The following is a 15,049-nucleotide window of genomic DNA, read 5'->3' as shown; positions in this document are numbered from 1 at the left end:
CCAGTTAAACTTGCCAAAATATACCATTCGTCTGATAATAAATGTTGGAAATGTAAAGAAAATGAAGGAACATTCTTTCACCTCTGGTGGACATGCCCTAAGGTGAAGGCCTTCTGGGAAATGATATATAATGAACTGAAAAAGGTATTTAAGTATACCTTCACTAAGAAACCAGAGGCCTTCCTCCTGGGTATTGTCGGCCAGAAGGTGTTAAAGAAGGATCGAACATTTTTTATGTATGCAACAACGGCAGCAAGGATACTCATTGCTAAAAACTGGAAAACTCAAGATCTACCCACACTGGAAGAGTGGCAGATGCAGCTGATGGACTATATGCAACTGGCCGAGATGACTGGCAGAATCCGAGACCTGGGAGAAGAGAGGATTGAAGAAGATTGGAAGAAATTTAAGATGTATTTACAAAAACATTGTAACTTGGTTGAATGTTAAGAAGGATGCTAGATTATAAAAAATTGGCCACCACTAAACTAGATTTGAATTCGATGATAAGTGAGTGTCAGGGAACTGCCATCGGAGAGACAGGTGGTGGACAGGCTCCAGGAGAATAGGAGAGAATCTGCAGCAGAAGAGGGAACCAGCAGGGGGAGTGCAGGAGTCACAGCGGAGGGGAGGCTCTGGGATGCTTCCAGTGAGAGTAGTGGAGAGGTAACGGGACCCCCGTTGGGAACTCCCACCCTTCGCCGGAAACTGTCACGCAGAGAGTCACGAAAGCGCATGTCTGTCAAACAGCTTTTATGTTGGCGTAAATTCCGTAGACGCCCACTGTCAGATTCTACCAGCGACTGACGGAGTCATGCTTTGGGGGCTCCGTTAGTGCATCGGTTTGGATGACCAAACCGATGCACTGACAGTCTTTGAAAGCAGTATCTGACAGTCTTTGAAAGCAGCTTGTGCAAGCAGAAGGCATCATGAGCGAACCAGCCGGAACCGGAGGAGCAGGAGCTGGAGCTGGAGCAGGTCCAAGCCTGGAACAAAGGTACAGGGAGTTGGAGGTCCAGCTAGCACTGCAAACGGCGAGGCTCGAGGAGAGGAGGGCTCAAGATGCAGATAAGGGGAAGACCACCCCACTTGCCAGACGGGTGCCTGGACTGGTGCAGAAATTTGGGGGGGATCCCCGGAACTATCAAGCCTTTAGGACAGAGATGCAATATGCTCTCAATCTACTGTTTGATGACTTCCCCAACGAGAACTCTAGAGTGGCGTACGTGATTGGCCATCTAGAGGGAGGGGCGAGGGACTGGGTTCGGCCCCTGATGGCAGCCAATAATGAAATTTTAAAGGACACAATGAAGTTTTTCCGCGCCATGGACTTGATGTTTTCCAGCGAGATCGAGCAGGGAGTGGTGCGCAGGCAGTTAATGGCGTGTAAACAGGGGAGCCGATCTGTACGTGAGTACTGGACTGAGTTCACCATGCTGATTCATAGACTTGGGTGGGACCTTGCTAGTGAACCTATTCAAATGCTGTTTGAAGAAGGTCTCTCTCCGGCAGTGAAAGATGAACTTTCCCGGGCGCCTAGGGCGGAGTCTATGGATCAGCTGACTAAATCAGCGCTGTCCATTGGGGCACGCCAGGAAGCTAGAGCTATGGAAAAGCGGGAAGGAAAGGGGGAACGTTGGAAGGACTTCCGCATTCCAGAGATTCCGGAGCAGCCTTTCCCGCCAGCAGAGCCGATGGAACTTGGAACAGCGCGCGCGCGCGCAGTTTCAAACACCAGTGAAGGGCGGAAGAAGGAGGGAAAGAGCGGCAAGAGATGCTATCTCTGCCAACAGCCAGGTCACTTTGCCAGAGTCTGTCCGCAAAGGAAGGAATGGCAAGGGATGGCGGGAACTGTTGGGGGGAAGGAGGAAGAAGAAATCACAGAGCAAGTAAAAGCCAACGCCTGGTTGCCAACATCAGGGCACAGCAGCCAGGCCAGGGAGTAATGAATGTGCCCACGCCGGAACCTCCAAGACCAGCGCTTGTGATAGAGGTGTTGCTGGAACTGGCAAACGGACACCCACTGAAGATAAAAGCGCTATTGGATTCAGGTAGCTCATGTAATTTCATGAGCAAAGAGTTTGCAGCTGCACACCAGATACAGACTATCCCATTGAGTAAGCCTTTGCAGGTTACCACAATTGATGGGAGGGAGCTGTTGGGAGGAGAAGTGAGCCAACAGACTGTACCAATGATAATGAGGGTGGCACGACACACTGAACTGATAGCGTTTAACGTAGCCACCTTGGGAGGAGCTCCTATTATCTTGGGTATGAGCTGGCTGGCGCTACACGATCCGCTAGTAGGCTGGCATCAGAGAGTGGTTTCCTTTGGATCAGCACATTGCCTAGAACACTGCAAGGAGGGAGAGGCTCAGGCAGGCGCCAGGGCCACTCTAGCAGGGATGGAAGTGATGGACAAGGGGAGGGTGCCACCACAATACGCTGACTTGCTTGACGTATTCAGCGAAAAAGAAGCAGATAAACTGCCCCCGCACAGACCCTTTGATTGTCAAATTACCTTACTCCCAGGAGCACAATTGCCAGTGGGCAAGCTGTATGCAATGTCAGACAGTGAGATGCAGGAGTTAAGGGAGTTCATTGACAAGAATCTCAAGCAAGGTTTCATCAGAGAGTCACGAGCGGTGGGGGGCAGCCCAGTGTTCTTTGTGGACAAAAAAAACACGGGCAAGCCCAGGCTTGTATGTGATTTCGGGGCCCTAAATGCAGTGTCAGAACCAGTGACTTTCCCTATGCCTAGAATTGATGACATCCTAACACAGGTGAGAAAAGGGAAAATTTTTACCAAGCTGGACCTTAGGGGGGCATATAACTTGATACGTGTGAGAAAGGGGGATGAGTGGAAGACCACTATGTTCACCCCCTTGGGGGCCTTTGAGTACCTCGTTATGCCTTTCGGATTACAAGCGGGCTCCGCCTGCTTTCAATCATTCATGAATCACTTCCTGGGGCCACTGCTCTACAAGAACTGCGTAGCGTTCTTAGATGACGTCCTGGTGTACTCAGACAATGAGGAGCAGCATGTGCGAGATGTAAGAGAGGTACTGAGCAAGCTGCGAGAAAACCGGCTGTGGGTGAAACTGGAGAAGTGTCAGTTTCATACCAAGGAGGTGGAATTCCTGGGGTACCGGTTGTCTGACAAGGGATTGGCCATGGATCCCAGCAAGGTTCAAGCGGTACTGGAATGGAAAACACCAAAGACCAAGAAGGACGTGCAAAGGTTCCTGGGCTTCGGAAACTTCTATAGGAAGTTCATCAAAAACTTTGCCCATTTAACAGCGCCCATCACGGATTGTCTTAGTAGCAAAAAGAAATTTGTTTGGACCGGAGAAGCGCAGCAAGCGTTCGAACGCTTAAAGCAGGCGTTTGCGTCGGAAGAGCAACTTTTGCACGTGGATCTACAACAACCAATGAGAGTGGAGACTGACGTGTCAGACCGAGCAGTGGGGGCCGTTCTTCTCCAGCCGGGAAAAGATACGTCTGAATGGAGACCGTGTGCATTCTTCTCACGGAAGTTGAACCAATCAGAGAGGAACTACACAGTGTACGACCGAGAACTGCTCGCCATTCATGAAGCATTCCGGAAATGGCGGCACTTGCTGATTGGGGCGCAGCACAAGGTTCAAGTCCGAACTGACCACAAAAATCTGGAATACTGGAGAACAGCCCGAGTGCTGAACCAGAGACAAGTGAGATGGGCCCAGGAGTTCTCCAAATTCCACTTTGAGATTCGTTACGTGCCCGGCTCCGAGAACGTGAGGGCGGACGCTCTTTCCAGGAAACCTGAGTACTTAGAGGGGGAGGGAGCGCCTGAGGCAAGGCATGTAATCCCTGAAGACCGCTGGGTGTGTGGGGCGGCATTGGTGGGGCAGAGGGAACTGATAGAGGGTACGGAGAACGATGAATACGCCCAAGAGAAACTCAGAGAGCTCCGGAGGACAGAGGAGAACACAGGGGGGTTCGAAGAAAAGAACGGGGCGTTGTATTACAAAGGGGCACTGTACATACCCGACGGGGAACTGAGGGGCAGAGTACTCAAGCAGTTGCATGACAGCCCCACAGCGGGACATTTTGGACAGCACAAAACCATGTGGTTGGTTACCAGGGAGTTTTGGTGGCCCAAGGTGAGGGAGGACGTACGGGAATATGTCAGGGGTTGCGACAGGTGCCAGCGAGCGAAAGGAGAGAGGGTGGCGCCAACGGGGCTATTACAACCCTTACCCACGCCCGAAAGGCCATGGGAGGCAGTATCCATAGATTTTATGATGGACCTGCCAAAATCCAAAGGCAAAACAGCTGTCATGGTGGTGGTAGATCAATTAACCAAGATGTGTCATTTTATAGCTTGTTCACATGCAGTCACAGCGGAGGAAACCGCCAAGTTGTTTGTAGAACATATTTTCAAGTTGCATGGCGCCCCCTTGAGGGTTTTGAGCGACAGAGGGAAACAATTTACTTCCAGGTTCTGGAGGAAACTTATGAGCTTACTGCACGTAGAACTCAATTTCTCAACTGCCCGGCACCCAGAAACCAATGGGCAAGCGGAAAGGGCAAATGGGGTTTTACAACAATACCTGAGGTGTTATGTAAAAGACAGAGAAAATGATTGGGTGGATAAGTTACCTCTAGCAGAATTTGCCTACAACAACGCGGAGAACGTGTCCACAGGGATGAGTCCCTTCCTGGCAAATTATGGGTGTCACCCCCGGGCATTCCCAGGAGAGGGAGGGGAGAGGTGGAGCGTGCCGGCGGCGGAATATTTTTTTGAAGAGATGGAGGCGATCCACCGTCAGCTTCAACTTAACTTAGAGAAAGCCAAGGAAGAATATAAGAAGCAAGCAGACAGAAATAGGAGGGAAGGTGAAACTATAAGGGTGGGGGACCGGGTGTGGTTGTCCACCCAAGGGCTACCGTTCAAGGGCGGGAGTAAGAAATTGAGGCCCAAAAGATTGGGACCCTTTGAGGTCATACAGCAGGTCAACCCAGTGGCATTCAAACTCAGGCTGCCCAGTCACATGAAATTACACCCAGTATTTCACAGGTCATTACTGTCGCCGTACCGAGAGGGACGTGAGTGGGGGGAGCGTGAGAGAGAGGCCACCCAAACGCCCGTGATAGAAGAGAGAGAGCGCGACATGAACGTGGCAGGAATCATTGATTCCAGGTGGAAGGGGAATCAGGTGGAATATCTGGTAGAATGGGAGGGGGAAGCAGAGTCGGAAAACACTTGGGTACCAGCAGAGGTAGTCAATGACGAGGTTTTAATAGAAACATTTCATCAGCGTTTCCCAAGAAAACCGCAACCCGTGGCTCGATTTAGAAGGGAACACTTTGGGACCACCGATGAGGAAGGAGAGTTTGAAGGGTTCCCAGAGTCAGGGGTGGGTGAAGAAGCCGACTCCGACGAAGAAGAGGAAGACGGGGAGAGAGACGGTACGCCGTGGCTAGAAGTGTTAGAATCCTCGGACGACGAGGAGAGTTCCTTCAGGGGCTTTCCGCCCTCACCGCCAGTGGGAGAGGAGGTGGGAGGGGGTGAAGGGGGCCCTGGGGGGGAGGTGGATGTCAGGGAACTGCCATCGGAGAGACAGGTGGTGGACAGGCTCCAGGAGAATAGGAGAGAATCTGCAGCAGAAGAGGGAACCAGCAGGGGGAGTGCAGGAGTCACAGCGGAGGGGAGGCTCTGGGATGCTTCCAGTGAGAGTAGTGGAGAGGTAACGGGACCCCCGTTGGGAACGCCCACCCTTCGCCGGAAACTGTCACGCAGAGAGTCTCGAAAGCGCATGTCTGTCAAAGAGCTTTTATGTTGGCGTAAATTCCGTAGACGCCCACTGTCAGATTCTACCAGCGACTGACGGAGTCATGCTTTGGGGGCTCCGTTAGTGCATCGGTTTGGATGACCAGCCAAACCCCAGAGGGATCAAGCTTTTACGCACAAGCAGCTCATTATCCCATCACAGTGAGATTAAAGAAAACATAATTTTTTTGGAGAATTGCTAGATTATATTTAAATGAGTGGATATAAGACCGTAAATAAGTCGATAATTTGCTTGGAAAAACCTTTTACGATGAAAATGGGAGCGGGAGACGTGAGGGAGTCCAAAGAATTGATGAAACTACGTTGCGTTGGAAGTAAGATTGTTTATTATTTGTGTATTTGTATTCAAAAACTTTAATAAATATTTATTTTAAAAAAAGAAAAACAAAAAACCATAGGTTTCTGATGTTCCCTACATTTTTGCACATTTATTTAATATTAAAACAAGTAATAATGATACATTACAAACAAAATCAAAAGTTGCACTACAACATTGTCCACTGCCATAATACCGCAGAACAATTACTCCAATTCTCAATCTCCCATCACTGGCAAGGAATCTCTCTCTCTCTCTCTCTGCTCAATTTAACAATAAATTTGAGAATTCACTTTCCCAAAGGGAGAGAAGCAACACATGGCTCTTAAAAATAAAAAATAAAAATATTTATGATTTCCAGGTTTATACACTTCAATAATTTTACAGTCATTCTGGATTCTGGTAGGTAGCTGTCTTGGTCTGATGCAGTAGACCCCCTTCTCTGCTTCCAGGTGTCCTGCCATGGCCCCCACTGAGTGAGGGAACGCCCTGCTGCCACAGCAACCACCCCCTCCTCCAGTACCGGGTGTCAACTGCGGCCACCGCTTTGGGCCCCAGAGCTACGCCAAGTGGCTCGGCCCCAGAAATGACTGCCACGGCATCCCCTCACAGGGCGCTGGACGGTGCGGGGAGGATGCTGGAGCCGCTGATAAAGTAAGAGTTCTTCAGTGAGGAGAATGCACCCAATTGGCAGGGGCTGCTTGTGCCAGTCCTGAAGAAGGTGACGTAGGGGCGCTGGGTGTATGGGGGGGGAGGGATCCAGAAATGCTGGCCTGGGGGTGGGAGGAGAGAAGCTGCTGGCTCCTCAGAGAGAGAACTTTTGCCTTCCTTTCCTCCTCCCCCCCCCCACTTGAACTCTCTCTTCACGCACCCCTCGTGCTGCTCCCTCCAATGCCAATGGGTAGATCACTGCCAGTTTTTTATTGTTGGTAGTAGATTGCAGCCTGGTCTATTGCTTTCATTTCATGGATCAGTGGCCTCGTTAGCTAGTAAGATTCGTGTTAAATTGCTATTTTAGGGGTTGTTTTTAATTGTCTGGAACGGATTAATCCATTTTGCATTACCTTTTCTGGGAAACCACGCCTTGGTTTTGGAACGCTTTGGTTTTGGAACAGACTTCCGAAATGGATTAAGTTTGAGAACCAAGGTACCACTGTATATCTATTTGGTTTTAATTACATAATGATTAAATTTTCCTATTACAGAACTATGGTTTGTTTTATATGGACTAGTTAGCTTTGTCATCCTTATGAAATCATTCTGAAAGAGCTCTTAATATATTTCCTGGCATTTTTTGGTGTCTATCCCAAAGATTTTCAAGTGCAGTCTTGGTCTGTTGAAAGAACAAAAACAAAGGAATACATTATGTTATAGCTAAAGGAATAGCAAAAAAGCTAAAGGAGTCAGAGCCAGTAGCATTAAAAATCCCAGACAGGTGCACCAATGACCATGCCATAAGTAGCAACAGGGTTTCATCCTTGGGAACTAAACTTGGCTTTAGTAGTATATTTTTGATTTATGCTTCAACTCTTAAAGCAACATCAACATACCCTCCAAAGTTTCTCAGATGAAAATAAGCATGTCAAAAATAATAACAATAATAATTTTATACTTTATACCCCACCCATCAGACTCAGTTGCCCCAGCCACTCTGGGTGGCTTACAACATATATGAAAACATTAAACGTTTAAAAAAAACCTCTGTATACAGGGCTGCTTTGAGATGTGTTCTAAAGGTTGTATAGTTGCTTAACTCCTTTGCTCAGGAGTCACATACCTCAATACCCTCCAACATTTCTCAAATGAAAATAGGAACATCTTAAGGAAAAGTGTGACAGCTGTCAAACTCTTCCGTACCTCAACAGGCTCTCTCGCGGAACACTCCCAGGTCCGGGGGGGGGGGGGGTGGCACTTCAGCTCCCAAAATTAATTCTTTGTCTGCAGGCTCCCCTGCTTCCAGTAAAGTTTCATATAATGCCAAACCATGAAATTTAAGTCTTTTACAGAAAGAAGAAAGATTCTCTCGACCTTAGTTAGCAGGTCCTTTGCTTTAGATTGTTTACAGAGAGGGAAGGCTGACTTCCTGTTTGGACCTTCCCCGATCGTGCCTAATTCATAAAAAGGAATTTTTCTTTAAAGTTCTAATTTCCGTACTACTCACGGGTTGTTACTTTAGAGTCCAATTGCTCACAAGAAGAAGTCAGCGCTCTCCGACCACAGCTGTGCGACTTCACTCCGCGGGAGAAGCAGTCGACTCTCAGCACTGCGCCGCTCACCCCGTACCGTTCCGGAGCCTTTAAAAAGGCTCCTTTGCAGCTTGGGGGGGCGCAAAAGGTGCCCGCCAAGTCCCCACGCTCACAGGCTTCCACGCCTGTGATTTTTAAGGGTCCCCGCTTTGCCGCAGCGGCAAGACCCGATCCCGCGGAGCCGATCCCTCCGGAGCTCGGAGGGAGTCTGCCATTAGTCGGTGGCGCCAACCCGGAAGTCCATAACAAAATTCAAAATTCAAGCCTGTTCCTAAACAATACATTTGGCACCCTATCTCTCTCATATTCCCTTTCAGTCTTCTTCCACTTATTTTGCTTTCTTGTTTCTTTAAAGATGTAAGGAAATATTTATGTAAGGGGAAACAATGCTCCTCTCAGCAAGGGTCAAATTACCCCATGGTGTCACATAATCTTGGTCAGATGCCTCCATCAGCAATCTAAGCCACCCTATTCTATGCCCCCTGGAGCTTCCTGATAAGGCCCGAGGGCAGCTCCACATAAAACACATTACAGTAGTGCAGACTATATTTCTGGGAACCTGGCCCTACAGTTGGTCTATTTTATGATCCATCAAGGGGACCAAAGCTGATTCAGTTCTAAATTTAGGTCTGAACATAGATTTTAATGGATCTAGATTACCAGTTTCACCCAGAAACACCTGCAGCTGCTCCACAACCACCCTCTCCACCTACTATAGTTGTTGCTCTCTCTTAGGTCTAGAGAGGGCTTCTTGAGGAGTCAACACACTGCTGCCTCTTTAAGGGCAGCATCCAGCACTACACAATGCAAAGACCCATTTACCTTACCTCTGGGGCACTCATTCATACCATCCCAGCTAGCTTTCATAAGCCAGGATGCCTTATTAAATTTAGCCCATATTTCTCCAACAATACAATATTACTTTAAGCTGCCATTGCTTCTTCCAGAGAATTCTGGGAGCTGTCGTATAAGGGTGCTGAGAGTTGGTAGGAGACCCCCTATTTTCCCCACAGAGCTACACTTCCCAGAGATCCCTGTGAAGAGGGATTTGTTCATTTTTTGCACATTTATTTAATATTAAAACAAATCACAACGATACATTTCAAACACAATCAAAAATTACACTACAACATTATACACTGCCATAATATCACAGAACAATCACTCCAATCCTCAATCTCCCATCACTGGCAAGGAATCTCTTCCTTTCAGCTCACTTTCACAATAAGTTTGAGAATTCACTGTCTAAAGGGAGGGAGGTAATCTGTAGGTGCTGGGTCAGCTCAGACTTCATGGCCTCCGTGGCAACCATGAGACTCTCTCAGTAAATTAAAGGCCCAACAGAAGTGACAGAACATACCCTAGTTCAGGTCTTTCCAGGGGAGGGGGGAGACAGAAATTCATTAGTAGGGAGGTTTGTGCTGAGCCCATTTTCTGAGATGGATAATTCAATGGTGAAATTTGAAGTGATGATGCAGTTCCCCTCTATAAGGCGGGGGGATCCATTAAGGCGGTCAGTTCCCAGAGACTTATGGCATCTGGTGGATTCCTGAATACTCTCAGGAATTTTCAAGTTGGCATGCTCACCACCTCTGTCAAAATCTTGCTATAGAATCGTGAAATAAGGTAGGCACTTGACAGCTTGGCTCTTAAGTGTCATCCTCAACACTCTCAAGTCCCTTCCTCAACACTGAAGCAAACAGGGCTCCCTCATATTCTCAGGAGTGTCAGGTGATGAAGTAGAACAGTGCCTGGAAGGGACTTAGCAGCTTGCAAGGCAACATTTCTCTCTGGAAGGCCTGTGGTTTTTAATCTGCTTTTTAGTAGGTTTTAAGCAGGGTTTTTTATATATAAATTATTATTATTATTTTTCCAACACAAATATACAATTTTATCAAAATTTCCACAAATTTGGTTCTTTTTGGACTTCCTTCAGCTTCTCTGGCAATCATCCATATTTACCTCTCAATTACACATTTCTCTGTTTATATTGCCATTAAACTTCCCTCCCACTCCTGTTCCTTTTTAACAATATATCTCAACTTTCACAGTGCTTCTTGAAACCCCGCCAGTGTTGTTTGCACATCACATATTCTTTTCAGATATTCAACAAATTTCCCCCAGTCCTCGATGAACTTTTGGTCTCGAAGATATCTAATTTTTCCGGTTAGTCTGTCCAGTTCTGAATAGTCAGTCAGCTTCAGTCTCCATTCTTCTATTGTCGGTATTTCCTCTTGTTTCCATTTATGGGCCAGTAGAGTTCTTGCTGCTGTGACTGCATATTGAAAACATTTACAGTCTTTTCTTCTTATTTCATTCCCTGTAATTCCTAAAAGAAAGGTCTCTGGTTTCTTTACAAATGTATATTTTAACATCTTTTTCATTTCATTATAGATCATCTCCCAGAAGCCCTTCGCTTCCTTACACTCCCACCGCATGTGATAAAACGTACCTTTTTTTCTTTACATTTCCAACACTTATTACACGTCTTATACATTTTTGCTAACTTTACCGGTGTAATATACCATCTGTAAAACATTTTCATAACATTTTCTTTAAGTGCCGTACAAGCAGTAAATCTTAAATTCTCTTTCCACAGTCTTTCCCAATCCTCAAACTGAATAGTATAACCGAAATCTCTGGCCCATTGTATCATTACCGATTTAACTTCTTCATCTTTGGTATTCCATTCCAACAATATTTTATACATTTTTGACAAAATTTTACAATTATTATTTATCACGTCTGTCTGGAACTTTGAATCTTTTTCTGCATAACCACTTTCTTTAATGTCTTTTTTAAACATTTCATTAACCTGAAAATAGTGCAACCAATCATATACATATTCTTTGACTTGTTCATATGGCTTTAATTTCCATTTTCCTCCTTCTTTGGTTATCAATTCACCATAAGTAATCCAATTACCTCTCATATTTATTTTCTTTACACTCATAACCTCTAATGGAGACAACCAGTATGGAACTTTTGGTTCTAATAGATTTTTATACCTATCCCATATTTCAATTAATGAACTCCAGAATATGTGGTTCCCAAAGCCTTTATGGATTTTCTTCTTTTCACACCATAGATACGCATGCCATCCAAATCTGTTATCAAATCCTTCTAAGTCTAATAACTCTTTATTCTCTAATTTTATCCATTCTCTCAACCAGCAAAGACATGCTGCTTCGTAGTACAGTTTCAAGTCTGGCAGGGTGAAGCCTCCTCTTTCCTTTACATCTGTTAATAACTTAAATTTAATTCTCGGCTTCTTGCCCTGCCAGATATACCTTGAAAGCACTCTTTGCCACTCACTGAAAATTGCTACCCCCTTTAATATGGGGATAGTTTGTTTGTTTTTTTAAAAAAAATAATTTTTATTAATTTTACTACATAAACAAAAAAAACAGACAAACATAACACGACTTCCCCAAACCTCCCCTTCACTGCATCCTTGTTTTAAAATTTTTTAGCAATCCTTCATCCCTTTTTATATTTAATTCTCTTTAAAGTTTTTTAAATTTCAATTTTTACAGCTGTCCAATCCCTTGACATCTTAACATTCCGAAATTTTACAACAATTTTTAAGATAGATTTTGAATTTTTTCCAGTCTTCTTCCACTGTCTCTCTCCTCTGGTCACGGATTCTGCCGGTCATCTCTGCCAGTCCCATAAATTCAGTCACCTTGGTCTGCCATTCTTCCAGAGTAGGTAATTCTTTAGTCTTCCAATACTTCGCCAAAAGAATTCTTGCTGCTGTTGTTGCGTACATAAAAAATGTTCTATCTTTCTTTGGAACCATTTGGCCTACCATGCCCAAGAGAAAAGCCTCCGGTTTCTTTACAAATGTCCACTTAAGGATTTTCTTAATTTCATTATAGATCATTTCCCAGTAGGCCTTAATCTTCGGGCAGGTCCACCAAAGATGATAAAAAGTTCCTTCGCATTCATTACACTTCCAACAATTGTTATTGGGCAAATGATATATCTTTGCAAGCTTGACTGGGGTCATGTACCAATATATGGGGATAGTTTGAAATAAAAATAACATCTTTGGAAGGACACTCATTTTTATCGTAGATATTCTACCCCAAAAAGATAATTTCATTCTTCCCCACACCTCTAGATCTTTCTTTATTCCATTCCAGACCGGTATATAGTTGTTCTGAAACAAGTCAATATTTTTGGGAGTTAACCAGATTCCTAAATATTTGACCTTTTTCACCACCTCTCTCTCTGTTCTTTGTTGCATTATTTCTATTATACTTTGATCCATATTTTTTGTAATTATTTTGGTTTTCTTCTTGTTTAATCTGAACCCTGCCACACTTCCAAATTTCTCAATCTCATCCAAGACTTCTTTTACACTTTCTAATGGTTCTTCAATCGTAATTACCAGATCATCTGCAAAGGCTTTTACTTTATATTCATTCTGACCAACTGTTACCCCTTTTATTAGTTCATTTTGTCTCATTGACCTCAGGAAAACCTCTAGGACCATTATAAATAGTAATGGCGAGAGTGGACATCCCTGTCTAGTTCCTTTTGTTATTTTTATGTCTTCTGTAGTCACTAGACATCCCTGTCTAGTTCCTTTTGTTATTTTTATGTCTTCTGTAGTCACATTATTTACAATTAGCTTTGCCTTCTGCTCTGTATAAATTGCCTTTATCCCATTAAATAACTCAGTCCCCACATCCTTAAACTCTAAATTCTTCAACATAGGGTCCCAAGCAATATTATCAAAGGCCTTTTCTGCATCAACAAACATTAATATGGCTTGTTTCTCATTCTTAGCAGTCAGATATTCCAAAATATTAATTACATTTCTTATATTATCTTTCATCTGCCTGCCTGGAAGGAAACCTGCTTGATCTTCATGAATAATTTCTTTCAATATTTTTTTTCAGCCTATTCGCTAAAATCCCTGCAAATATTTTATAGTCTGTATTGAGCAGTGAAATAGGCCTATAATTTTTCCCTTGTGTTAAATCTGAGTCTTGTTTAGGGATCAATGTAATGAATGCTTCTTTCCATGTTTCTGGGATGTCTCTTTCCTTTAAAATATTGTTCATAACTTCTTTCAATGGTTGCATTAAAACCTCTCTCATTTCTTTATAGTAGCCTGCTATAAATCCATCTGGTCCTGGGGCTTTCCCTCTTTTCAGTTCCTTTATAGCTTCTTTTATCTCCTCATTTCCTATTGGGGCATTCAGTTGGTCTTTCTTTTCTGTCGGGATCTTTTGCACCTTTTTTTCTTTCAAAAATCATTCTATTTTCCTCATGTTGTTTCTTTCTTTGTTTCTATATAAATGTCTGTAAAAATCCAAGAACCATTTTCTGATTCTCTTCGGGTTATCAATCTCTTCTCCGTTTACAGTGATTTTATTGATCGTATTTTGCTCCTTTCTCTTTTCAATTTGCCACGCAAGCCATTTGCCAGATTTATTCGCAAATTCAAAAATTTTTTGTCTTAGTCTTTTGATATTCAGTTCTATTTCTTTATTTATAATCATTGCAAATTGTGTTTGCAAAGTCTTGATCTCCTGTTTTATTTTTGAGTTATTTGGTTTTTTGATAAGTTTTTGTTCATTATCCATTATCTGCTTTAAAATTTCTTTTTTCCCTTTTTCTCTATGCTTATTCTTCAGTGAATTCTGTTGAATAAAAAAAACCTCTCAACACTGCCTTGCTTGTGTCCCATACTACACTCATCTTCGTACCTTTGTTACTGTTCTCCACAAAGTTAGTTTCTTTTGTGCTTTTTCTATAATTTTTTGATCATCTAAGAGGCAATCATTAATTCTCCATCTGAAAGTTCTTTCCTCAAATCCTTTCAGTTCCATTTTTATTGGATTGTGGTCTGAGATTATTCTTGGTTGAATCTCAATTTGTAGAATTCTTGGGGTCAATTCGTTCAAAACCCATATTTGATCTATTCTTGATATTGACTGATTAGGTTCAGAGAAATAAGTGAACTGTTTGTCCAATGGGTGTCTGAGTCTCCAAATATATATCAAGTTATGGTTTTTGACCATTGAAAAGTCTTAGGAAATTTTCCTTCTTTGCTTGTTCCGTCTCTTAGTCTATCCATCTCCAATGAAACCACCGCATTCATATCTCTCATTACTATAATTTTCTGATCCATATATTCAAATAGTTTTTCTTCTAGCATTTTGTAAAAATCAGTCTTATTTCCATTAGGTGCATAGATCCTGACAATTATCAAACTTTTGCCCTGCCATTTGATCTGTACTGCTATAATTCTTCCTTCTTCATCTTTGAAGATTTGTTGTGCTTCAATTTTACTTTGGATGTATAAAACTACCCCTCTTTTTTTCTCTTTATCTGATGATATAAATTTGTTTCCTAATCTTTTGTTAATCAAAATTTTCCTGTGTTTCTTTGTGACATGTGTCTCTTGTAAACATATAATGTCCAGTTTTTTTCTTTTTTAAGAATTGTTCGACTTTATTCCATTTTTTGCCCTCATTCATCCCATTAATGTTCCAATTCCATAGTTTTAGTGCCATATTGATTTCCAATTAAATAAATTTTATTTATTTTTTAACTCTTTTATAATTTATCCGTTTCTTCTTCTTCCTTTTCTTCTTCATCTTCAAAATTATATCCAATTGTCAACTCTTTCCAC

This window comes from Podarcis erhardii (genome assembly GCF_964252035.2).
Source record: "Podarcis erhardii genome assembly, chromosome: 8".
NCBI lineage: Eukaryota > Metazoa > Chordata > Lepidosauria > Squamata > Lacertidae > Podarcis > Podarcis erhardii.
This window is presented reverse-complemented; position numbering follows the sequence as displayed.